Source organism: Oncorhynchus mykiss, chromosome 13 (genome assembly GCF_013265735.2).
Source record: "Oncorhynchus mykiss isolate Arlee chromosome 13, USDA_OmykA_1.1, whole genome shotgun sequence".
In the NCBI taxonomy this organism is placed as follows: Eukaryota; Metazoa; Chordata; class Actinopteri; order Salmoniformes; family Salmonidae; genus Oncorhynchus; species Oncorhynchus mykiss.
In genome coordinates, this window is record NC_048577.1 from 52,482,142 (window position 1) to 52,509,121 (window position 26,980).

A 26,980-nucleotide genomic window follows, 5' to 3' on the forward strand; every position below is an offset into this window, starting at 1 on the left:
TGGAGGATGTTACAGTATATAACAGTGTCTACATGGAAGCCATAGACTCATCAGACAGAGACTGACACTATTGCTAGATCTTTCTTTTTCTCTCTGTCTTTCAAATGCACACGAATGTGAGCACAAATGCGAGCATTTCCACCCACACACGAACACACACACACGCACACACACACACACACACACACACACACACACACACACACACACACACACACACACACACACACACACACACACACACACACACACACACACACCTCTCCTCTCCTCTCCTCTCCTCTCCTTTCTCCCTTTCCACCCTCCACCTCTATACTACCTCTACTCCATCCTCCTCTCTCCCTCATATCCCTCCACTCACTTGTCTTCCCCTCCACACTCTAACTCCTCCACTCCCCGTCTCCTCTCCTCCTTGCTCCCTCTATCAGGGAGTTAGTACAGGTTAATGCTGTAGATACACCAGGCACTGAGTCACAGCTGCTCCAATACCATTCATACCTGGCACAGAAACAGGCAGGAGAGATGGAACGTTTTGGGGCTATTTCCAGATATGACTAATGCTTATATGAATAAGGCTTTGAACACGTGTGTGTGTGTGTGTGTGTGTGTGTGTGTGTGCAGTTTGCACATAAAGACGCCGGATCTCTTTGATGCACCTCATTTGTCAGACAGACAGATGGACGAAAACGTCTCTCCCTAGTGCTGGGTCCACAGTAAAACACACACGCGCAGGCACACACACACACACACACACACACACACACCTAATCACTATCTTTCTGCTTTTGTGTGTGTGTGTGTGTCTCTCTCACTGCATCAGTGCATCTGGCCCTGTCCTGCTGTCAGACATTTCCAGACCCACTGCAATCCCCAGCCAGTGCCCACTATCTTTACTACACTGCTATCTACAACCTAAAAGAGTTCTTCGGCTGTCCACATAGGAGAACCCTTTGAAGAACCGTTTTTTTCCCCAGGTAGAACCCTTTTGGGTGCCATGTAAAACCCTTTCCACAGAGAGAGAGAGAGAATTAAAGAAAGAGAGAGAGAATTAAAGAAAGAGAGAGAGAATTAAAAGAAAGAGAGAGAGAGAATTAAAGAAAGAGAGAGAGAGAATTAAAGAAAGAGAGAGAGAGAATTAAAGAAAGAGAGAGAGAGAATTAAAGAGAGAGAGAATTAAAGAAAGAGAGAATTAAAGAAAGAGAGAGAGAGAATTAAAGAAAGAGAGAGAGAATTAAAGAAAGAGAGAGAGAGAATTAAAGAAAGAGAGAGAGAGAATTAAAGAGAGAGAGAATTAAAGAAAGAGAAAGAGAGAATTAAAGAAAGAGAGAGAATTAAAGAAAGAGAGAGAGAATTAAAGAAAGAGAGAGAGATAATTAAAGAAAGAGAGAGAGAGAAATAAAAAGGAGAGAGAGAGAATTAAAGAAAGAGAGAGAGTGTAACGGTTTTCTTGATGAGAAGGAGAGTCGGACCAAAATGCGGCGTGTCTATTGCAATCCATGTTTAATGAAGTAACACACTAAACACAAACACTACCAAAACAATAAACTTAACGAAAACCGAAACAGCCTATACTTGTGTAACCTAACACAGAATAATGACATAAGGACACTAAGGACAATCACCCACGACAAACTCAACGAATATGGCTGCCTAAATATGGTTCCCAATCAGAGACAACGATAAACACCTGCCTCTGATTGAGAACCACTTCAGACAGCCATAGACTTAGCTAGAACACCCCACTAGCTACAATCCCCATACATACACACCACATACAAAAACCCATGCCACACCCTGGCCTGACCAAATAAATAAAGATAAACACAAAATACTTTGACCAGGGTGTGACAGAGAGAGAATTAAAGAAAGAGAGAGAGAGAATTAAAGAAAGAGAGAGAGAGAATTAAAGAAAGAGAGAGAGAATTAAAGAAAGAGAGAGAGAATTAAAGAAAGAGAGAGAATTAAAGAAAGAGAGAGAATTAAAGAAAGAGAGAGAGAATTAAAGAAAGAGAGAGAGAATTAAAGAAAGAGAGAGAGAGAATTAAAGAAAGAGAGAGAGAGAATTAAAGAAAGAGAGAGAGAGAATTAAAGAAAGAGAGAGAGAATTAAAGAATGAGAGAGGGAGAGAATTAAAGAAAGAGAGAGAGAGAATTAAAGAAAGAGAGAGAGATAATTAAAGAAAGAGAGAGAGAATTAAAGAAAGAGAGAGAGAATTAAAGAAAGAGAGAGAGAATTAAAGAAAGAGAGAGAGAGAATTAAAGAAAGAGAGAGAGAGAATTAAAGAAAGAGAGAGAGAGAATTAAAGAAAGAGAGAGAGATAATTAAAGAAAGAGAGAGAGAGAATTAAAGAAAGAGAGAGAGAATTAAAGAAAGAGAGAGAGATAATTAAAGAAAGAGAGAGAGAGAAATAAAAAGGAGAGAGAGAGAATTAAAGGAAGAGAGAGAGAGAATTAAAGAAAGAGAGGGAGAGTTAAAGAAAGAGAGAGCGAGAATTAAATAAAAAGAGAGAGAGAATTAAAGAAAGAGAGCGAGAGAGAGAATTAAAGAAAGAGAGAGAGAGTTAAAGAAAGAGAGAGAATTAAAGAAAGAGAGAGAGAGAGATGACTGTGATTATGATTGATCCCCTCTTTACACCTCTATTGTGTTAACAGCTGCTGTAGAGAGAGGTGATCATGAGGCAGTAGTCATTATGTAATCAGTGTGTGTGTGTGTGTGTGTGTGTGTGTGTGTGTGTGTGTGTGTGTTTGTTCAGTATGCATATTCTGACTTCCTACCTCTGAGAATTTGGGCAATTATAGCCAATTAGCGTAGGGTCCTCTGGCTGAGCTGAGCTCCCAATGCTAGTGCCTGACTGAAATAGTAAAAATGATAGAGTGATGCAACGCCAGGTGAATGTTGATCAGAGTGAGATCTGTATGACAGTACACCTCAGTACACCAGTACAGCCTATGACTAGACTACACTACACAGGACGTACAGTACTGTAGCATAGACTGTACGACATACTGTAGCATATACTGTAGGACATACTGTAGTATATACTGTAGGACATACTGTTGGATGTACAGTATTGTAGCATATACTGTAGTTTATACTGTAGCATATACTGTAGGACATACTGTAGGACGTACAGTACTGTAGCATATACTGTAGGACATACTGTAGCATATACTGTGGGACATACTGTAGTATATACTGTAGGACATACTGTAGGATGTACAGTACTGTAGCATATACTGTAGGACATACTGTAGCATATACTGTAGGACATACTGTAGCATATACTGTAGGACATACTGTAGGACGTACAGTACTGTAGCATACACTGTAGGACATACTGTAGCATATACTGTAGGACATACTGTAGTATATACTGTAGGACATACTGTAGCATATACTGTAGGACATACTGTAGCATACACTGTAGGACATACTGTAGCATATACTGTAGGAGATACTGTATCATATACTGTAGGACATACTGTAGCATATACTGTAGGACATACTGTAGCATACACTGTAGGACATACTGTAGCATATACTGTAGGACATACTGTAGCATATACTGTAGGACATACTGTAGGACATACTGTAGGATGTACAGTACTGTAGCATACACTGTAGGACATACTGTAGTATATACTGTAGGACATACTGTAGCATATACTGTAGGACATACTGTAGGACGTACAGTACTGTAGCATATACTGTAGTTTATACTGTAGCATATACTGTAGGACATACTGTAGGACGTACAGTACTGTAGCATATACTGTAGGACATACTGTAGCATATACTGTGGGACATACTGTAGTATATACTGTAGGACATACTGTAGGATGTACAGTACTGTAGCATATACTGTAGGACATACTGTAGCATATACTGTAGGACATACTGTAGCATATACTGTAGGACATACTGTAGCATATACTGTAGGACATACTGTAGGACGTACAGTACTGTAGCATACACTGTAGGACATACTGTAGCATATACTGTAGGACATACTGTAGTATATACTGTAGGACATACTGTAGCATATACTGTAGGACATACTGTAGCATACACTGTAGGACATACTGTAGCATATACTGTAGGAGATACTGTATCATATACTGTAGGACATACTGTAGCATATACTGTAGGACATACTGTAGCATACACTGTAGGACATACTGTAGCATATACTGTAGGACATACTGTAGCATATACTGTAGGACATACTGTAGGACATACTGTAGGATGTACAGTACTGTAGCATACACTGTAGGACATACTGTAGTATATACTGTAGGACATACTGTAGCATATACTGTAGGACATACTGTAGGACGTACAGTACTGTAGCATATACTGTAGGACATACTGTACTTTACATTTAATGTAGGACATGCTGTAGGATATACTGTAGGACTTACTGTACTGTAGCATGTACAGTATTGTAGATATACTGTAGGACATACTGTTGAACTTACTGTAGCATGTACTGTAGGATATACTGTATTGTAGATATACTGTAGGATATTTATTTCTGTATTTATTTTGTCACCTTTATTTAACCAGGTAGGCAAGTTGAGAACAAGTTTTCATTTACAACTGCAACCTGGCCAAGATAAAGCAAAGCAGATCGACACATATAACACAGAGTTACACATGGAGTAAAACAAACATACAGTCAATAATACAGTAGAAAAATAAGTCTATATACAATGTGAGCAAATGAGGTGAGATAAGGCAATAAATAGGCCATGGTGGAGAAGTTAATACAATATAGCAATTAAAACACTGGAATGGTAGGTTTAACAGTAGATGAGTGTGCAAAGTAGAAATACTGGGGTGCAAAGGAGCAAAATAAATAAATAAATAAATAAATACAGTAGGGGAAGAGGTAGTTGTTTGGGTTATTTATAGATGGGCTATGTACATGTGCAGTGATCTGTGAGCTGCTCTGACAACTGGTACTTAAAGCTAGTGAGGGAGATAAGTGTTTCCAGTTTCAGATATTTTTGTAGTTCGTTCCAGTCATTGGCAGCAGAGAACTGGAAGGAGAGGCGGCCAAAGGAAGAATTGGTTTTGGGGGTGACCAGAGAGATATACCTGCTGGAATGCGTGCTACGGGTGGGTGCAGCTATGGTGACCAGCGAGCAGAGATAAGGCGGGACTTTACCTAGCAGGGTCTTGTAGATGACCTGGAGCCAGTGGGTTTGGCGACGAGTATGAAGTGAGGGCCAGCCAACGAGAGCGTACAGGTCGCAGTGGTGGTTAGTATATGGGGCTTTGGTGACAAAACGGATGGCACTGTGATCGACAGCATCCAATTTCTTGAGTAGGGTGTTGGAGGCTATTTTGTAAATGCCGAAGTCAAGGATCGGTAAGATGGTCAGTTTTACGAGGGTATGTTTGGCAGCCTGAGTGAAGAATGCTTTGTTGCGAAATACAGTGCCTTGCGAAAGTATTCGGCCCCCTTGAACTTTGCGACCTTTTGCCACATTTCAGGCTTCAAACATAAAGATATAAAACTGTATTTTTTTGTGAAGAATCAACAACAAGTGGGACACAATCATGAAGTGGAACGACATTTATTGGATATTTAAAACTTTTTTAACAAATCAAAAACTGAAAAATTGGGCGTGCAAAATTATTCAGCCCCCTTAAGTTAATACTTTGTAGCGCCACCTTTTGCTGCGATTACAGCTGTAAGTCGCTTGGGGTATGTCTCTATCAGTTTTGCACATCGAGAGACTGACATTTTTTCCCATTCCTCCTTGCAAAACAGCTCGAGCTCAGTGAGGTTGGATGGAGAGCATTTGTGAACAGCAGTTTTCAGTTCTTTCCACAGATTCTCGATTGGATTCAGGTCTGGACTTTGACTTGGCCATTCTAACACCTGGATATGTTTATTTTTGAACCATTCCATTGTAGATTTTGCTTTATGTTTTGGATCATTGTCTTGTTGGAAGACAAATCTCCGTCCCAGTCTCAGGTCTTTTGCAGACTCCATCAGGTTTTCTTCCAGAATGGTCCTGTATTTGGCTCCATCCATCTTCCCATCAATTTTAACCATCTTCCCTGTCCCTGCTGAAGAAAAGCAGGCCCAAACCATGATGCTGCCACCACCATGTTTGACAGTGGGGATGGTGTGTTCAGCTGTGTTGCTTTTACGCCAAACATAACGTTTTGCATTGTTGCCAAAAAGTTCAATTTTGGTTTCATCTGACCAAAGCACCTTCTTCCACATGTTTGGTGTGTCTCCCAGGTGGCTTGTGGCAAACTTTAAACAACACTTTTTATGGATATCTTTAAGAAATGGCTTTCTTCTTGCCACTCTTCCATAAAGGCCAGATTTGTACAATATACGACTGATTGTTGTCCTATGGACAGAGTCTCCCACCTCAGCTGTAGATCTCTGCAGTTCATCCAGAGTGATCATGGGCCTCTTGGCTGCATCTCTGATCAGTCTTCTCCTTGTATGAGCTGAAAGTTTAGAGGGACGGCCAGGTCTTGGTAGATTTGCAGTGGTCGGATACTCCTTCCATTTCAATATTATCGCTTGCACAGTGCTCCTTGGGATGTTTAAAGCTTGGGAAATATTTTTGTGTCCAAATCTGGCTTTAAACTTCTTCACAAGAGTATCTCGGACCTGCCTGGTGTGTTCCTTGTTCTTCATGATGCTCTCTGCGCTTTTAACGGACCTCTGAGACTATCACAGTGCAGGTGCATTTATACGGAGACTTGATTACACACAGGTGGATTGTATTTATCATCATTAGTCATTTAGGTCAACATTGGATCATTCAGAGATCCTCACTGAACTTCTGGAGAGAGTTTGCTGCACTGAAAGTAAAGGGGCTGAATAATTTTGCACGCCCAATTTTTCAGTTTTTGATTTGTTAAAAAAGTTTGAAATATGCAATAAATGTCGTTCCACTTCATGATTGTGTCCCACTTGTTGATTCTTCACAAAAAAATACAGTTTTATATCTTTATGTTTGAAGCCTGAAATGTGGCAAAAGGTCGCAAAGTTCAAAGGGGTCGAATACTTTCGCAAGGCACTGTAGGAAGCCAATTCTAGATTTAACTTTGGATTGGAGATGTTTTATGTGAGTCTGGAAGGCGAGTTTACAGTCTAACCAGACACCTAGGCATTTTTATTTTATTTATTTATTTATTTTTATTTCACCTTTATTTAACCAGGTAGGCAAGTTGAGAACAAGTTCTCATTTACAATTGCGACCTGGCCAAGATAAAGCAATTTGTAGTTGTCCACATATTCTAAGTCAGAACCGTCCAGAGTAGTGATGCTGGACGTGCAGGCAGGTGCAGGCAGTGATCGGTTGAATAGCATGCATTTAGTTTTACTTGTATTTAAGAGCAGTTGGAGGCCACGGAAGGAGAGTTGGCGTTGAAGCTCGTCTGGAGGGTTGTAAACACAGTGTCCAAAGAAGGGCCAGACGTATACAGAATGGTGTCGTCTGCGCAGAGGTGGATCAGACTCACCAGCAGAATCGGCCCAAGAATTGAACCCTGTGGCACCCCCATAGAGACTGCCAGAGACCCGGATAACAGGCCCTCAGGTTTGACACACTGAACTCTGTCAGAGAAGTAGTTAGTGAACCAGGCGAGGCAATCATTTGAGAAACCAATTTACTGTATGACATACTGTACTTTACATATAATATAGGACATACTGAAGGATATACTGTAGGACAGAAAGTATTCAAACCCCTTGACTTGTTCAAAATAAATTGTGTTACAGCCTGAATTCAAAATGGATAAAAAAAAGTTTTTTTAAATACTCACCTGTCTACACACAATCCCCATAATGATAAAGTGAAAACATGTTTTTAGATTTTTTTGTAAATTTATTGAAAATTAAATACATAAATATCTCAAATAAAATCACATTTTATTAGTCACATGAGGCAAATACAACAGGTATTATATATGGAACAGGTTTTCCTCTAGGATGTTGCCTGTGCTTAGCTCCATTCCATTTATTTTTTATCCTGAAAAACTCCCCAGTCCTTAACAATTACAAGCACACTCATAACATGATGCAGCCACCACTATGCTTGAAAATAGGGAGAGTGGTACTCAGTAATGTGTTGTATTAGATTTGCCCCTTATATAACACTTTGTAATCAGGACAAAAAGTGAATTGCTTTGCCAGATGTTTTGGAGTATTACTTTAGTACCTAGTTGCAAACAGGATGCATGTTTTGGAATATGTTTTATTCTTTACAGGCTTCCTTCTTTTCACCATGTCAATCAGGTTAGTATTGTTGATCCATCTTCAGTTTTCTCCTATCACAGCCATTACACTCTGTAACTGTTTTAAAGTCACCATTGGCCTCATGATGAAATCCCTGAGCGGTGTCCTTCCTCTCCGGCAACTGAGTTAGATAGGATGCCTGTATCTTTGTAGTGACTAGGTGTATTGATACATCCAAAGTATAATTAATAACTTTGCCATGCTCAAATGGATATTCAATGTCAGGCACCTACCAATAGGTGCCCTTCTTTGCGAGGTATTGGAAAACCTCCCTGGTCTTTGTGGTTGAATCTGTGTTTGAAATTCACTGCTTGACTGAGGGACCTTACAGACTGTTATATGTGTGGGGTACAGGGTAAAATCATGTTAAACATTATTATTACACACAGAGTGAGTCCATGCAACAAGTATTACTTGTTAAGCAAATGTTTACTCCTGAAAATATGTAGGCTTGCCATAATAAAGGGGTTGAATACTTATTGACTCAAGACATTATAGCTTTTCATTTTTAATACATTTGTAAAACTATAAGAAATAAAATCCACTTTGATATTATGGTATTGTATGTAGGCCAATAATGTAGGACATAATGTAGATATACTGTAGGACATACTGTAGGACATACTCTAGGACATACTGTAGATATACTGAAGGACATACTGTAGGACATACTGTAGTACATACTCTAGCATATACTGTAGATATACTATAGATATACTGTAGGACATACTGTAGATATACTGTAGAACATGCTCTTGCATATACTGTAGGACATACTGTAGATATACTGTAGGGCATACTGTAAATATACTGTAGGATATACTGTAGATATACTATAGATATACTGTAGGACATACTGTAGCTATACTGTAGAACATGCTCTTGCATATACTGTAGGACATACTGTAGATATACTGTAGGGCATACTGTAAATATACTGTAGGATATACTGTAGATATACTGTAGGGCATACTATAGATATACTGTAGGACATACTGTAGATATACTGTAGGACATACTATAGTATATACTGTAGGACATATTGTAGATTTACTGTAGGACATACTGTAGATATACTGTAGGACATACTCTAGCATATACTTGTGGACATACTGTAGATATACTGTAGGACATACTGTAGATATACTGTAGGACATACAGTAGATATACTGTAGGACATACTATAGCATATACTGTAGACATACTGTATATATACTGTAGGACATACTGTAGGACATACAGTAGATATACTATAGGAAATACTGTAGATATACTGTAGGACATACTATAGATATACTGTAGGACATACTGTATGACATACTTCACCAGCAGCATACCACTCTGCATACCACTGCTAGCTTGCTTCTGAAGCTAAGCAGGGTTGGTCCTGGTCAGTCCCTGGATGGGAGACCAGATGCTGCTGGAAGTGGTGTTGGAGGGCCAGTAGGAGGCACTCTTTCCTCTGGTCTAAAAACTATCCCAGGGCAGTGAATGGGGACACTGCCCTGTGTAGGGTGCCATCTTTCGGATGGGAAGTCCTGACTCTCTGAGGTCATTAAAGATCCCATGGCAATTATTGTAAGAGTAGGGATGCTAACCCTGGTGTCCTGGTTCTATTCCCAATCTGGCCCTCAAACCATCATGGTCACCAAATAATCCCCAGTTTATAATTGTCTCATTCCTCTCCCCAGTAACTATTCCCCAGGTTGTTGCTGTAAATGAGAATGTGTTCTCAGTCAACTTACCTGGTAAATAGTGTAGGACATACTGTTTTTATTAGCCTATTGTGCTGTAGCCTTTAGTAACCCACTTGCAGCTTTTGGCATCTTCTCATGACCCTCTGAACAAAGGAACAAATGAGTCACGGTCCAAAGGCACTCATTCTCCGTCCACCAGTGGATCTCCTCCAGGCCTGTAGCTTCCATCAGGGTATTTACAGAGGACATTTGGGGAAATAATAAATCATAAATAAAGTTCAACTTCCATTGTTGAAGCGTTGCTGTACCATTTTGTATTATGTTTTAATACCTTTCTGAAGCTGCGAGTGAGAACCAATTACATTTCATCACTCTGTGATGCGTACTCTCTGTCGAGTGAGAACCAGTTACATTTCATCACTCTGTGATGCGTACTCTCTGTCGAGTGAGAACCAATTACATTTCATCACTCTGTGATGCGTACTCTCTCTCTCTCTCTGTCTCTCTCTCTCTGTCTCTCTGTCTCTCTCTCTGTCAAGTGAGAACCAATTACATTTCATCACTCTGTGATGCGTACTCTCTCTCTCTCTCTGTCTCTCTGTCTCTCTCTCTGTCGAGTGAGAACCAATTACATTTCATCACTCTGTGATGCGTACTCTCTCTCTCTCTCTCTGTCTCTCTGTCTCTCTCTCTGTCGAGTGAGAACCAATTACATTTCATCACTCTGTGATGCGTACTCTCTCTCTCTCTCTGTCTCTCTGTCTCTCTCTCTGTCGAGTGAGAATCAATTACATTTCATCACTCTGTGATGCGTACTCTCTCTCTCTGTGTCTCTCTGTCTCTCTCTCTGTCGAGTGAGAACCAATTACATTTCATCACTCTGTGATGCGTACTCTCTCTCTCTCTCTCTCTCTGTCTCTCTGTCTCTCTCTCTGTCGAGTGAGAACCAATTACATTTCATCACTCTGTGATGCGTACTCTCTCTCTGTCTCTCTCTGTCTCTCTGTCTCTCTCTCTGTCGAGTGAGAACCAATTACATTTCATCACTCTGTGATGCGTACTCTCTCTCTCTCTCTCTCTCTCTCTCTCTCTGACTCTCTGTCTCTCTCTCTGTCGAGTGAGAACCAATTACATTTCATCACTCTGTGATGCGTACTCTCTCTCTCTCTCTCTCTGTGTCTCTCTGTCTCTCTCTCTGTCGAGTGAGAACCAATTACATTTCATCACTCTGTGATGCATACTCTCTCTCTCTCTCTCTGTCTCTCTGTCTCTCTCTCTGTCGAGTGAGAACCAATTACATTTCATCACTCTGTGATGCGTACTCTCTCTCTCTCTCTCTCTGTCTCTCTGTCTCTCTGTCTCTCTCGAGTGAGAACCAATTACATTTCATCACTCTGTGATGCGTACTCTCTCTCGCTGTCTCTCTGTCTCTCTGTCTCTCTGTCTCTCTCTGTCGAGTGAGAACCAATTACATGTCATCACTCTGTGATGCGTACTCTCTCTCTCTCTCTCTCTCTGTCTCTCTGTCTCTCTCTCTGTCGAGTGAGAACCAATTACATTTCATCACTCTGTGATGCGTACTCTCTCCCTCTCTCTCTCTGTCTCTCTGTCGAGTGAGAACCAATTACATTTCATCACTCTGTGATGCGTACTCTCTCTCTCTCTCTGTCTCTCTGTCTCTCTCTCTGTCGAGTGAGAACCAATTACATTTCATCACTCTGTGATGCGTATTCTCTCTCTCTCTCTGTGTCTCTCTGTGTCTCTCTCTGTCGAGTGAGAACCAATTACATTTCATCACTCTGTGATGCGTACTCTCTCTCTCTGTCTCTCTGTCTCTCTCTCTGTCGAGTGAGAACCAATTACATTTCATCACTCTGTGATGCGTACTCTCTCTCTCTCTCTGTCTCTCTCTCTCTGTCTCTCTGTCTCTCTCTCTGTCAAGTGAGAACCAATTACATTTCATCACTCTGTGATGCGTACTCTCTCTCTCTCTCTGTCTCTCTGTCTCTCTCTCTGTCGAGTGAGAACCAATTACATTTCATCACTCTGTGATGCGTACTCTCTCTCTCTCTCTCTGTCTCTCTGTCTCTCTCTCTGTCGAGTGAGAACCAATTACATTTCATCACTCTGTGATGCGTACTCTCTCTCTCTCTCTGTCTCTCTGTCTCTCTCTCTGTCGAGTGAGAACCAATTACATTTCATCACTCTGTGATGCGTACTCTCTCTCTCTCTCTCTCTCTGTCTCTCTGTCTCTCTCTCTGTCGAGTGAGAACCAATTACATTTCATCACTCTGTGATGCGTACTCTCTCTCTGTCTCTCTCTGTCTCTCTGTCTCTCTCTCTGTCGAGTGAGAACCAATTACATTTCATCACTCTGTGATGCGTACTCTCTCTCTCTCTCTCTCTCTCTCTCTCTCTGACTCTCTGTCTCTCTCTCTGTCGAGTGAGAACCAATTACATTTCATCACTCTGTGATGCGTACTCTCTCTCTCTCTCTCTCTGTGTCTCTCTGTCTCTCTCTCTGTCGAGTGAGAACCAATTACATTTCATCACTCTGTGATGCATACTCTCTCTCTCTCTCTCTGTCTCTCTGTCTCTCTCTCTGTCGAGTGAGAACCAATTACATTTCATCACTCTGTGATGCGTACTCTCTCTCTCTCTCTCTGTCTCTCTGTCTCTCTGTCTCTCTCGAGTGAGAACCAATTACATTTCATCACTCTGTGATGCGTACTCTCTCTCGCTGTCTCTCTGTCTCTCTGTCTCTCTCTGTCGAGTGAGAACCAATTACATTTCATCACTCTGTGATGCGTACTCTCTCTCTCTCTCTCTCTCTGTCTCTCTGTCTCTCTCTCTGTCGAGTGAGAACCAATTACATTTCATCACTCTGTGATGCGTACTCTCTCCCTCTCTCTCTCTGTCTCTCTGTCGAGTGAGAACCAATTACATTTCATCACTCTGTGATGCGTACTCTCTCTCTCTCTCTGTCTCTCTGTCTCTCTCTCTGTCGAGTGAGAACCAATTACATTTCATCACTCTGTGATGCGTATTCTCTCTCTCTGTCATGTACTGTCATGTTGTGTCTTGTCTCTGTCCTTTCCCTTCACCCTGTCTCCCTCTGCTGGTCGTTGTTAGGTTACCTTTTCTCCCCCGCTTTCCCCCAGCTGTTCCTTGTCTCCTCTAACTACCCATTCACCCCGTTTCCCACCTGTTCCCTTTTTCCCTCTGATTAGGTCCCTATATCTCTCTCTGTTTCTGTTCCTGTCCTTGTCGGATTCTTGTTTGTTGTGTTTCATGCCTGAGCCAGACTATCGTCATGTTTGCTGTAACCTTGTCCTGTCCTGTCGGAATCTGCCGGTCTATCTGAGCCTACCTATGTTTGGTTATTAAAGAAGCTCTGTTTAAGTTAGTTCGCTTTTGGGTCCTCATTCACTCACCTTAACAGAAGAATCCGACCAAGAATGGACCCAGCGACTTCGGATCCTCTCCACTCAGCCGTCGGGATCCAGGGAGCGATGCTAGGCAGACACGAGCAGGAAGTGTCTGCTGCTCGACATGCCGTTGAGACCCTGGCCACCCAAGTCTCCAACCTCACAGAACAGGTTCACCATCTCCGCCTCGATCCACCGGCCACTTCCAGGGCTTTCGAATCTCCGGAGCCCAGAATCAATAACCCGCCGTGTTACTCTGGGGAGCCCACTGAATGCCGCTCGTTCCTCACCCAGTGTGATATTGTGTTTTCTCTCCAGCCCAACACTTACTCCAGGAGCACTGCTCGTGTCGCCTACGTCATATCTCTCCTTATTGGACGGGCTCGTGAGTGGGGCACGGCAATCTGGGAGGCAAGGGCTGAGTGTACTAACCAGTATCAAGACTTTAAGGAGGAGATGATACGGGTTTTTGATCGATCTGTTTTTGGGGAGGAGGCTTCCAGGGCCCTGTCTTCCCTATGTCAAGGCAATCGATCCATAACAGACTACTCTATTGAGTTTCGCACTCTTGCTGTCTCCAGTGGCTGGAACGAGCCGGCCTTGCTCGCTCGTCTTCTGGAGGGTTTCCGCGCAGAGGTAAAGGATGAGATTCTCTCCCGGGAGGTTCCTTCCAGCGTGGATTCCTTGATTGAACTCGCTATTCGCATTGAGCGACGGGTTGATCTTCGTCACCGAGCTCGTGGAAAGGAGCTCGCGCTCTCCGTCGCCTCCCTCTCCGCATCACTACCATCTTCCTCTGCCGGCTCGGGTGCTGAGCCCATGCAGCTGGGAGGTATCCGCATCTCGACTAAGGAGAGGGAACGGAGAATCACCAACCGCCTCTGTCTCTATTGCGGTTCCGCTGGTCATTTTGTCACTTCATGTCCAGTAAAAGGCCAGAGCTCGTCAGTAAGCGGAGGGCTACTGGTGAGCGCTACTACTCCTGTCTCTCCTTCAAGATCCTGCACTACCTTGTCGGTCCATCTACGCTGGACCGGTTCGTCAGCTTCCTGCAGTGCCTTAATAGACTCTGGGGCGGAGGGCTGTTTTATGGACGAGACCTGGGCTCGGGAACATGACATTCCTCTCAGACAGTTAAAGGAGCCCACGGCCTTGTTCGCCCTGGATGGTAGTCCTCTCCCCAGGATTCAGCGTGAGACGCTACCTTTAACCCTCACTGTTTCTGGTAATCATAGTGAAACCATTTCTTTTTTAATTTTTCGTTCACCTTTTACACCTGTTGTTTTGGGCCATCCCTGGCTAGTTTGTCATAATCCTTCCATTAATTGGTCTAGTAATTCTATCCTCTCCTGGAACGTCTCTTGTCATGTGAAATGTTTAATGTCTGCTATCCCTCCTGTTTCCTCTGTCTCTTCTTCACAGGAGGAGCCTGGTGATTTGACAGGGGTGCCGGAGGAATATCACGATCTGCGCACGGTGTTCAGTCGGTCCAGGGCCACCTCTCTTCCTCCACACCGGTCGTATGATTGTAGTATTGATCTCCTTCCGGGAACCACCCCCCCCCGGGGTAGACTATACTCTCTGTCGGCTCCCGAACGTAAGGCTCTCGAAGATTATTTGTCTGTAGCTCTTGACGCCGGTACCATAGTCCCCTCCTCCTCTCCCGCCGGAGCGGGGTTTTTTTTTGTCAAGAAGAAGGACGGGTCTCTGCGCCCCTGCATAGATTATCGAGGGCTGAATGACATAACAGTGAAGAATCGTTATCCGCTTCCTCTTATGTCTTCAGCCTTCGAGATCCTGCAGGGAGCCAGGTTTTTCACTAAGTTGGACCTTCGTAACGCTTACCATCTCGTGCGCATCAGGGAGGGGGACGAGTGGAAGACGGCGTTTAACACTCCGTTAGGGCACTTTGAATACCGGGTTCTTCCTTTCGGCCTCGCTAACGCTCCAGCTGTCTTTCAGGCATTAGTCAATGATGTCCTGAGAGACATGCTGAACATCTTTGTTTTCGTTTACCTTGACGATATCCTGATTTTTTCACCGTCACTCCAGATTCATGTTCAGCACGTTCGACGTGTCCTCCAGCGCCTTTTAGAGAATTGTCTTTTTGTGAAGGCTGAGAAGTGCACTTTTCATGCCTCCTCCGTCACATTTCTCGGTTCTGTTATTTCCGCTGAAGGCATTAAGATGGATCCCGCTAAGGTCCAAGCTGTCATTGATTGGCCTGTCCCTAAGTCACGCGTCGAGCTGCAGCGCTTTCTCGGCTTCGCGAACTTCTATCGTCGTTTCATCCGTAATTTCGGTCAGGTGGCAGCTCCTCTCACAGCCCTTACTTCTGTCAAGACGTGCTTTATGTGGTCCGTTTCCGCCCAGGGAGCTTTTGATCTCCTCAAGAATCGTTTTACATCCGCTCCTATCCTTGTTACACCTGACGTCTCTAGACAGTTCGTTGTCGAGGTTGACGCGTCAGAGGTGGGCGTGGGAGCCATCCTTTCTCAGCGCTCCCTCTCTGACGACAAGGTCCACCCATGCGCGTATTTTTCTCATCGCCTGTCGCCGTCGGAACGTAACTATGATGTGGGTAACCGCGAACTGCTCGCCATCCGGTTAGCCCTAGGCGAATGGCGACAGTGGTTGGAGGGGGCGACCGTTCCTTTTGTCGTTTGGACTGACCATAGGAACCTTGAGTACATCCGTTCTGCCAAACGACTTAATGCGCGTCAGGCGCGTTGGGCGCTGTTTTTCGCTCGTTTCGAGTTCGTGATTTCTTATCGTCCGGGCTCTAAGAACACCAAGCCTGATGCTTTGTCTCGTCTCTTCAGTTCTTCAGTAGCCTCCACTGACCCCGAGGGGATTCTACCTGAGGGGCGTGTTGTCGGGTTGACTGTCTGGGGAATTGAGAGGCAGGTAAAACAAGCGCTCACTCACACTCCGTCGCCGCGCGCTTGTCCTAGGAACCTTCTTTTCGTTCCCGTTCCTACTCGTCTGGCCGTTCTTCAGTGGGCTCACTCTGCCAAGTTAGCCGGCCACCCTGGCGTTCGGGGTACGCTTGCTTCCATTCGCCAGCGTTTTTGGTGGCCCACCCGGGAGCATGACACGCGTCGTTTCGTGGCTGCTTGTTCGGTCTGCGCGCAGACTAAGTCCGGTAACTCTCCTCCTGCCGGCCGTCTCAGGCCGCTTCCTATTCCCTCTCGACCGTGGTCTCACATCGCCTTAGATTTTGTCACCGGACTGCCTTCGTCAGCGGGGAAGACTGTTATTCTTACGGTTGTCGATAGGTTCTCTAAGGCGGCTCATTTCATTCCCCTTGCTAAGCTTCCTTCTGCTAAAGAGACGGCACAAATCATCATCGAGAATGTTTTCAGAATTCATGGCCTTCCGTCAGACGTCGTTTCGGACAGAGGTCCGCAATTCACGTCTCAATTTTGGAGGGAGTTTTGCCGTTTGATTGGGGCTTCTGTCAGTCTCTCTTCCGGCTTTCACCCCCAGTCTAACGGTCAAGCAGAACGGGCCAATCAGACTATTGGTCGCATCTTACGCAGTCTTTCTTTTCGTAACCCTGCGTCTTGGTCAGAACAGCTCCCCTGGGCAGAATACGCCCACAACTCGCTTCCTTCGTCTGCGACCGGGCTATCTCCTTTTCAGAGTAGCCTCGGGTACCAGCCTCCGCTGTTCTCATCTCAGTTCGCCGAGTCCAGCGTCCCCTCCGCTCAGGCTTTTGTCCAACGTTGCGAGCGCACCTGGAAGAGGGTCAGGTCTGCACTTTGCCGTTATAGGACGCAGACTGTGAGGGCTGCTAATAAGCGTAGAACTAAGAGTCCTAGATATTGTCGCGGTCAGAGAGTTTGGCTCTCCACTCAGAACCTTCCCCTTAAGACGGCTTCTCGCAAGTTGACCCCGCGGTTCATTGGTCCGTTCCGTATTTCTCGGGTCATTAATCCTGTCGCAGTTCGACTTCTTCTTCCGCGATACCTTCGTCGCGTCCACCCGGTCTTCCATGTCTCCTGCATCAAGCCCGTCCTTCGCGCCCCCGCTCGTCTTCCCCCCCCCCCCCCCCATCCTTGTCGAGGGCGCACCCATCTACAGGGTCCGTAGAATTTTGGACATGCGTCCTCGGGGCCGTGGTCACCAGTACCTCGTAGATTGGGAGGGGTACGGTCCTGAGGAGAGGAGTTGGGTTCCCTCTCGGGACGTGCTGGACCGTGCGCTGATCGAGGATTTCCTCCGTTGCCGCCAGGTTTCCTCCTCGAGTGCGCCAGGAGGCGCTCGGTGAGTGGGGGGGTACTGTCATGTACTGTCATGTTGTGTCTTGTCTCTGTCCTTTCCCTTCACCCTGTCTCCCTCTGCTGGTCGTTGTTAGGTTACCTTTTCTCCCCCGCTTTCCCCCAGCTGTTCCTTGTCTCCTCTAACTACCCATTCACCCCGTTTCCCACCTGTTCCCTTTTTCCCTCTGATTAGGTCCCTATATCTCTCTCTGTTTCTGTTCCTGTCCTTGTCGGATTCTTGTTTGTTGTGTTTCATGCCTGAGCCAGACTATCGTCATGTTTGCTGTAACCTTGTCCTGTCCTGTCGGAATCTGCCGGTCTATCTGAGCCTACCTATGTTTGGTTATTAAAGAAGCTCTGTTTAAGTTAGTTCGCTTTTGGGTCCTCATTCACTCACCATAACACTCTCTCTCTGTGTCTCTCTGTGTCTCTCTCTGTCGAGTGAGAACCAATTACATTTCATCACTCTGTGATGCGTACTCTCTCTCTCTGTCTCTCTGTCTCTCTCTCTGTCGAGTGAGAACCAATTACATTTCATCACTCTGTGATGCGTACTCTCTCTCTCTCTCTCTCTGTATCTCTCTCTCTCTGTCTTTCTCCTCTCCCCTCCCCTTCCCTCCTTTCAATTCTCCATTCTCCCCTGTGGAGACAGTGGAGGTCACAGTTCTCTAGCCTCTCTGGACAGTGTGTGTGTACGCTGTGTATATCCATGCATATGTCTGGAAATGTGTGTGTATGCACAAGTGTGTTTGTGTGTTTGCAGGACTTTGATCCCCTCTCCTCCCTTTGCTCTGACCACTCAGGGGGATAGCAGAAGCTTTATCTGAAGAGTATTATTGCAGTAAATGAGATGTCATGGTCAGCTCACCATGAAGCCAGTCTGACCTTCCTTTGACTCACATCTCTCCTGTCTGAAGGTGTGTCATTGAGGCAGAAGCGGAAGGAGAGAGGGAGGGATGGAGGGAGGGGGTGAGAGAGAGGGAGGGAAGGAGGGAGGGAGAGCGAGAGAAAGAAAGGGATGAGATAGGGAGGGAGCAGAAGGAAAAGAGACAGAGAGAGGGAGTGAGAGAGGGAGAGAGGGAGAGAGAGGGAGTGAGAGAGGGAGTGAGAGAGGGAGAGAGAGAGGGAGTGAGAGAGGGAGTGAGAGAGGGAGAGAGAGAGACAGAAAGGAGGCAGGGATGGAAGGAGTTGTAGACCATAAGGAAGAGAAAGGGAGGCAGTGCGGTAGAGAAGAGTGAGCAGAGTGATCTTGGTTTGTGGCAGACTGAGTCTGTTCAGATACTGAGTTTCAGTGTGTGTGACAGAGAGGATCCCAGTTTGTCTACAGTTGAGTTTGAGATGAGATGGACTGAGTGTTCGAGTGTGTTCATGTGTGTGTGTTTGTGTCTAGCTCCACATCAGTCAGAGTGCTGTCTGCTGATAGAATGATGGAGAAAAGTAGCTTCACATCAGTCAGAGTGCTGTCTGCTGATAGAATGATGGAGAATAGTAGCTTCATGCTGTCTGCTGATAGAATGATGGAGAAAAGTAGCTTCACGCTGTCTGCTGATAGAATGATGGAGAATAGTAGCTTCACGCTGTCTGCTGATAGAATGATGGAGAATAGTAGCTTCACGCTGTCTGTTGATATAATGATGGAGAATAGTAGCTTCACGCTGTCTGCTGATAGATTGATGGAGAATAGTAGCTTCACGCTGTCTGCTGATAGAATGATGGAGAATAGTAGCTTCACGCTGTCTGCTGATAGAATGATGGAGAATTGTAGCTTCACGCTGTCTGCTGATAGAATGATGGAGAATAGTAGCTTCACGCTGTCTGCTGATATAATGATGGAGAATAGTAGCTTCACGCTGTCTGCTGATAGAATGGTGGAGAATAGTAGCTTCACGCTGTCTGCTGATAGAATGATGGAGAAAAGTAGCTTCACGCTGTCTGCTGATAGAATGATGGAGAAAAGTAGCTTCACGCTGTCTGCTGATAGAATGATGGAGAATAGTAGCTTCACGCTGTCTGCTGATAGAATGATGGAGAATAGTAGCTTCACGCTGTCTGCTGATAGAATGCCCATTCATGAATTCCCATCTGTGTTTAGAAGTGCAACTGAAGCACAAAATTAGTCTGATGCCGAGCAGAAATTACAATGAGAAGCTTTTTAGATATGCGTTTACAAAACACAGCAAGATATTTATTTTGCATTTGATCTTTCTATGGGATTGAGGTCAGGGCATAGTGATGGCCACTCGAGTACCTTGACGTTTTTTTGTCCTTAAGCCATTTTACCACAACTTTGGAAGTATGCTTGGGGTCATTGTCCATTTGGAAGACCCATTTGCGACCAAGCTTTAACTTCCTGACTGATGTCTTGAGATGTTGCTTCAATATATCCACATAATTTTCCTACCTCATGATGCCATCTATTTTGTGAAGTGCATCAGTCCCTCATGCAGCAAATCACCCCCACAACATGATGATGCCACCCCCGTGCTTCATGGTTGGGATGGTGCTCCTAGACTTGCAAGCCTCCCTCTTTTTACTCCAAACGTAATGATGATCATTATGGCCAAACAGTTCTATTTTTGTTTCATCAGACCAGAGGACATTTCTCCAAAGTGTACGATCTTTGTCCCCTTGTGCAGTTGCAAACCGTACTCTATGCTTTTTAATGTTAGTTTTGAAGCGGTGGCTTCTTCCTTGCTGAGTGGCCTTTCAGGTTATGTCGATATAGGACTCATTTTACTGTGGATATAGATACTTTTGTACCGGTTTCCTCCAGCATCTTCACAAGGTCCTTTGCTGTTGTTCTGGGATTGATTTGCACTTTTCGCACCAAAGTTAATCTCCTGAGTGGTATGACGGCTGCGTGGTCCCATGGTGTTTATACTTGCCTACTATTGTTTGTACAGATGAACGTGGTACCTTCAGGCATTTGGAAATTGCTCCCAAGGATGAAGCAGACTTGTGGAGGTCTACATTTTTTTCTGAGGTCTTGGCTGATTTATTTTGATTTTCCCATGATGTCAAGCAAAGAGGCACTGAGTTTGAAGGTAGGCCTTGAAATACATCCACAGGTACACCACCGATTCACTCAAATTATGTCAATTAGCCCATCAGAAGCCTCTAAAGCCATGACATCATTTTCTGGAATTTTCCAAGCTGTTTAAAGGCACAGTCAACTTAGTGTATGTAAACTTCTGACCCACTGGAATTGTGATACAATGAATTATAAGTGAAATAATCTGTCTGTAAACAATTGTTGGAAAAATGACTTGTGTCATGCACAAAGTAGATGTCCTAACCGACTTGCCAAAACTATAGTTTGTGAACAAGAAATTTGTGGAGTGGTTGAAAAACGAGTTCTAATGACTCCCACCTAAGTGTATGTAAACTTCCCACTTCAACTGTACAGTGCCTTGCGAAAGTATTCGGCCCCCTTGAACTTTGCGACCTTTTGCCATATTTCAGGCTTCAAACATAAAGATATAAAACTGTATTTTTTTGTGAAGAATCAACCACAAGTGGGACACAATCATGAAGTGGAACGACATTTATTGGATATTTCCATCTTTTTTAACAAATCAAAAACTGAAAAATTGGGCGTGCAAAATTATTCAGCCCCTTTACTTTCAGTGCAGCAAACTCTCTCCAGAAGTTCAGTGAGGATCTCTGAATGATCCAATGTTGACCTAAATGACTAATGATGATAATACACAATCCACCTGTGTGTAATCAAGTCTCCGTATAAATGCACCTGCACTGTGATAGTCTCAGAGGTCCGTTAAAAGCGCAGAGAGCATCATGAAGAACAAGGAACACACCAGGCAGGTCCGAGATACTGTTGTGAAGAAGTTTAAAGCCAGATTTGGATACAAAAAGATTTCCCAAGCTTTAAACATCCCAAGGAGCACTGTGCAAGCGATAATATTGAAATGGAAGGAGTATCAGACCACTGCAAATCTACCAAGACCTGGCCGTCCCTCTAAACTTTCAGCTCATACAAGGAGAAGACTGATCAGAGATGCAGCCAAGAGGCCCATGATCACTCTGGATGAACTGCAGAGATCTACAGCTGAGGTGGGAGACTCTGTCCATAGGACAACAATCAGTCGTATATTGCACAAATCTGGCCTTTATGGAAGAGTGGCAAGAAGAAAGCCATTTCTTAAAGATATCCATAAAAAGTGTAGTTTAAAGTTTGCCACAAGCCACCTGGGAGACACACCAAACATGTGGAAGAAGGTGCTCTGGTCAGATGAAACCAAAATGTAACTTTTTGGCAACAATGCAAAACGTTATGTTTGGCGTAAAAGCAACACAGCTCATCACCCTGAACACACCATACCCCCTGTCAAACATGGTGGTGGCAGCATCATGGTTTGGGCCTGCTTTTCTTCAGCAGGGACAGGAAAGATGGTTAAAATTGATGGGAAGATGGATGGAGCCAAATACAGGACCATTCTGGAAGAAAACGTGATGGAGTCTGCAAAAGACCTGAGACTGGGACGGAGATTTGTCTTCCAACAAGACAATGATCCAAAACATAAAGCAAAATCTACAATGGAATGGTTCAAAAATAAACATATCCAGGTGTTAGAATGGCCAAGTCAAAGTCCAGACCTGAATCCAATCGAGAATCTGTAGAAAGAACTGAAAACTGCTGTTCACAAATGCTCTCCATCCAACCTCACTGAGCTCGAGCTGTTTTGCAAGGAGGAATGGGAAAAAATTTCAGTCTCTCAATGTGAAAAACTGATAGAGACATACCCCAAGCAACTTACAGCTGTAATCACAGCAAAAGGTGGCGCTACAAAGTATTAACTTAAGGGGGCTGAATAATTTTGCACGCCCAATTTTTCAGTTCTTGATTTGTTAAAAAAGTTTGAAATATCCAATAAATGTCGTTCCACTTCATGATTGTGTCCCACTTGTTGTTGATTCTTCACAAAAAAATACAGTTTTATATCTTTATGTTTGAAGCCTGAAATGTGGCAAAAGGTCGCAAAGTTCAAGGAGGCCGAATACTTTCGCAAGGCACTGTATATATATATATTTATATTCCGGACTCTGGCATTGCTTGTTCTGATATTTCTTAATGTCGTTCTTTTTGCTTTTTGTATTATGTGCGTATTGTTTTGTTTTGCTAGGCATTATTATTGCACTGTTGGAGCTAAAAACACAAGCATTTCTCTGCTCCTGCGATAACATCTGCAAACCTTTGTACGTAGACAATAAACTTTGATTTGATTTGATTTTGAAGAAGGAGAGAAGGGTGGCAGAGAGAGGTTGAATGAAAAGAGGAAAGGGAGCATACAATGGAGGGAGGGTGAAGTAGGTGAAGGACAGAATAAAGAAGGAAGAGAGATAGAGGTAGAGAAAGAAAGGCGGAGACAGGGAAGGGGCTGTTGCTAGGGACAACAGTACAATAATGAACCGAAGCCTCCCTGCTACACATTCCCTGCTTTATTTTCCTATCTCTTTGTCCTTCCCTGCTCCCACTTTCTTCCCTCACTTTCTCAATTCCCTCCTGCCAACCATTTCTTTTGAACACATCCCTCTCCTCTCCCCAGTCCTTATTGCGTGTCTCTGTATTGCTCCCTCTTCCCCATCTCTGCCTCTCTCCCTTGTTCCCACCCACTCTCAAGCATCTATCCCCCGGCTATTCCCCTTTTCTTCCCTCTGTTCATCAGAGAACCCCAGCTGACGGAAAACCATAACACCCTCCCTCCTTCTCTTGCCCTCTCTTTCCAACTCCATCCTTCCCTCTTTTCCCTCCTTCTCCCTCTCTCTCACTCTCTCCCTCCCTCACCCTCTCTCTTGCTCTCTCGCTCTCTCACTCCCTCTCCCTCTCTCTTTCTCTCTGCTCCCACATGCCTAGGGTTTTTATTTCTGTCAGATTACGGCATCTAGCAGCAAGCTAGAGGAGATTTCCCCTGGCACCTCCCATCCACCGCTCTCTCTCTCCTCTTCTCTCCCATCCACCGCTCTCTCTCTCCTCTTCTCTCCCATCCACCGCTCTCTCTCTCCTCTCCTCTTCTCTCCCATCCACCGCTCTCTCTCTCTTCTCTCCCATCCACCGCTCTCTCTCTCCTCTTCTCTCCCATCCACCGCTCTCTCTCCTCTTCTCTCCCATCCACCGCTCTCTCTCTCTCTCTCCTCTTCTCTCCCATCCTCTGCTCTCTCTCTCCTCTCCTCTTCTCTCCGATCCACCGCTCTCTTTCTCCTCTCTTCTCCTCTTCTCTCCCATCCACCGCTCTCTCTCTCCTCTCTTCTCCTCTTCTCTCCCATCCACCTCTCTCTCTCCCCTCTCCTCTTCTCTTCCATCCACCACTCTCTTTCCTCTCCTGTCCTCTTTTCTCCCTTCCACTGCTCTCTCTCTCCTCTTCTCTCCCATCCACCGCTCTCCTCTCCCATCCACCGCTCTCTCTCTCCTCTCCTTTTCTCTCCCATTCACCACTCTCTCTCTCCTCTCCTCTTCTCTCCCATCCACCTTTCATCCACCTCTCATCCACCACGCTCTCTCTCCTCTCCCATCCACATTTCTCTCTCTCTCTCCTCTCCTCTTCTCTCCCATCCACCACTCTCTCTCTCCTCTCCTCTTCTCTCCCATCCACCGCTCTCTGTCTCCTCTCCTTTTCTCTCCCATCCACCGCTCTCTCTCCTCTCCTCTTCTCTCCCATCTACCGCTTTCTCTCTCCTCTCCTTTTCTCTCCCATCTACCGCTCTCTCTCCTCTCCTTTTCTCTCCCATCTACCGCTTTCTCTCTCCTCTCCTCTTCTCTCACATCTACCGCTCTCTCACTCCTCTCCTTTTCTCTCCCATCTACCGCTCTCTCTCTCCTCTCCTTTTCTCTCCCATCCACCACTCTCTCTCTCCTCTTCCTCTTCTCTCTCATCCACCACTCTCTCTCTCCTCACCTCTTCTCTCCCATCCACCCCTCTCTCTCCTCTTCATTCCTTTCCACCTCACTATCTCTTTCCACTATCATTCCCTCTCTCCTCACCTCTCCACCTCCATCCCTCTTTGACTAATCCAGAGTCCATGCTGCATGCATGTGAATGCTGTTTGGTCAATCACAACACTGTTTTAATAGCTTGTCTGATCTGTCCCTCTCCATTTGTCTTTTTGCAGCTCGTGGTCCTACATCCCAGTGGGTTCTATGCTGTGAGTCTCTACAGCAGTACTGAATCCCAGTAGTCTGGACCACAACCACAAACAACCAGTGACGGCTGTAGGGCCACTCCACTAGACCGAAACTCAACCACAGACCGTTAGAGGACTTCTCCCTGTTCCACTACCTCACTTACCAAAACCACTGTGGCACGGGAGGAAGAGGAGGAAGATAGAAGATCATGCCCAGAAGGAGAGTAAATCATCAGTGAAGAGAAGAGGTCATGCTCCTGGATTAAGAAGACAGACAGACAGCAGACCAAGAGACAGACAGGCAGATCAGGTAAAGGCAAACTGAGCAAACTGTCTTGTTCCTGTTTGTAACGTTATGTTCTAAAGGCTCAGGAACAGCTGTGCAGTGTTAGTTAAGCATCGTTGGATGTTCTCTTCTGTCAGGGTTTGTCAGGGCCCTATTCATTAGGGCACACGGTAAAAAACAAAGACGAGCGTTTCTTATTGGACAAGTTCAGATAGTCCCTCCCTGTTTGTCTGTTTTCTTGCCACTTGGTGCCTAATGTATATGACCCAGATATTTGTAAACCAGTGGGAAACAGTGGCCCTTACATTACCCTAGGGGGTAATTGGGGTTAGGGGTACGGTTCGCCGTGGGGTCAAGGGGTCAAGTTTTCTTTGTCTGGGCTTCACATTAGCTGCCATGTCCTTAACCAGGCGGTAAGGGAGTTTCTGATTGACCTAAGGTGGCCTAAGGGTCTGGGCCTAAGGGTCTGGGCCTAAGGGTCTGGGCCAAGGCAGGTCACGTTACAGTGCCAACTTCAATGACGTTACTTTATTGAGTCCAGCTCTCTTTTTATCACTGGCACACTTCTGGCTCTAGACTCAAGCATTTAGCTCCCTTTTTGAGGAATTGTGTGTGTGTGTGTGTGTGTTTGTGTGTGTGTGTGCGTGGGTGTGTGCGTGTGCGTGTGTGGCTGGTTTGCCCACTTCCTCGTGCCTGTCATTTCACTTTCGAGAGAAAGGCCAACCCACACTGTTCCACCTTCCTAGTCCTTCTGAGATTGGTAAAATTGATGTTTAGTTGGTGGGGCTAGAGGGAAGTCAGATTGATGTTTAGTTGGTGGGCCTAGAGGGAAGTCAGATTGATGTTTAGTTGGTGGGGCTAGAGGGAAGTCAGACTGATGTTTAGTTGGTGGGGCTAGAGGGAAGTCAGATTGATGTTTAGTTGGTGGGGCTAGAGGGAAGTCAGATTGATGTTTAGTTGGTGGGCCTAGAGAGAAGTCAGATTGATGTTTAGTTGGTGGGGCTAGAGGGAAGTCTGATGTTTAGTTGGTGGGGCTAGAGGGAAGTCAGATTGATGTTTAGTTGGTGGGCCTAGAGAGAAGTCAGATTGATGTTTAGTTGGTGGGGCTAGAGGGAAGTCTGATGTTTAGTTGGTGGGGCTAGAGGGAAGTCAGATTGATGTTTAGTTGGTGGGGCTAGAGGGAAGTCAGATTGATGTTTAGTTGGTGGGCCTAGAGGGAAGTCAGATTGATGTTTAGTTGGTGGGGCTAGAGGGAAGTCAGATTGATGTTTAGTTGGTGGGCCTAGAGGGAAGTCAGATTGATGTTTAGTTGGTGGGGCTAGAGGGAAGTCAGATTGATGTTTAGTTGGTGGGCCTAGAGGGAAGTCAGATTGATGTTTAGTTGGTGGGGCTAGAGGGAAGTCAGATTGATGTTTAGTTGGTGGGCCTAGAGGGAAGTCAGATTGATGTTTAGTTGGTGGGGCTAGAGGGAAGTCAGATTGATGTTTAGTTGGTGGGGCTAGAGGGAAGTCAGATTGATGTTTAGTTGGTGGGGCTAGAGGGAAGTCAGATTGATGTTTAGTTGGTGGGCCTAGAGGGAAGTCAGACTGATGTTTAGTTGGTGGGGCTAGAGGGAAGTCAGATTGATGTTTAGTTGGTGGGCCTAGAGGGAAGTCAGATTGATGTTTAGTTGGTGGGGCTAGAGGGAAGTCAGATTGATGTTTAGTTGGTGGGGCTAGAGGGAAGTCAGATTGATGTTTAGTTGGTGGGGCTAGAGGGAAGTCAGATTGATGTTTAGTTGGTGGGCCTAGAGGGAAGTCAGACTGATGTTTAGTTGGTGGGGCTAGAGGGAAGTCAGACTGATGTTTAGTTGGTGGGCCTAGAGGGAAGTCAGATTGATGTTTAGTTGGTGG

At 45.0% G+C, this 26,980-nt stretch overlaps 1 protein-coding gene across 1 annotated transcript in view; it reads left to right on the plus strand.

Annotated features, from left to right (window-relative positions):
* The window catches only part of LOC110486773 (protein phosphatase 1 regulatory subunit 29-like), a 159,376-nt gene that overhangs the window by 29,348 nt on the left and 103,048 nt on the right, over positions 1-26,980 (plus strand). Inside the window, exon 2 of the mRNA XM_021558588.2 lies at positions 24,791-25,112. The gene's annotated coding sequence lies outside the window, so the exon portion shown is untranslated. The remainder of the gene's footprint in view (positions 1-24,790; positions 25,113-26,980) is intronic.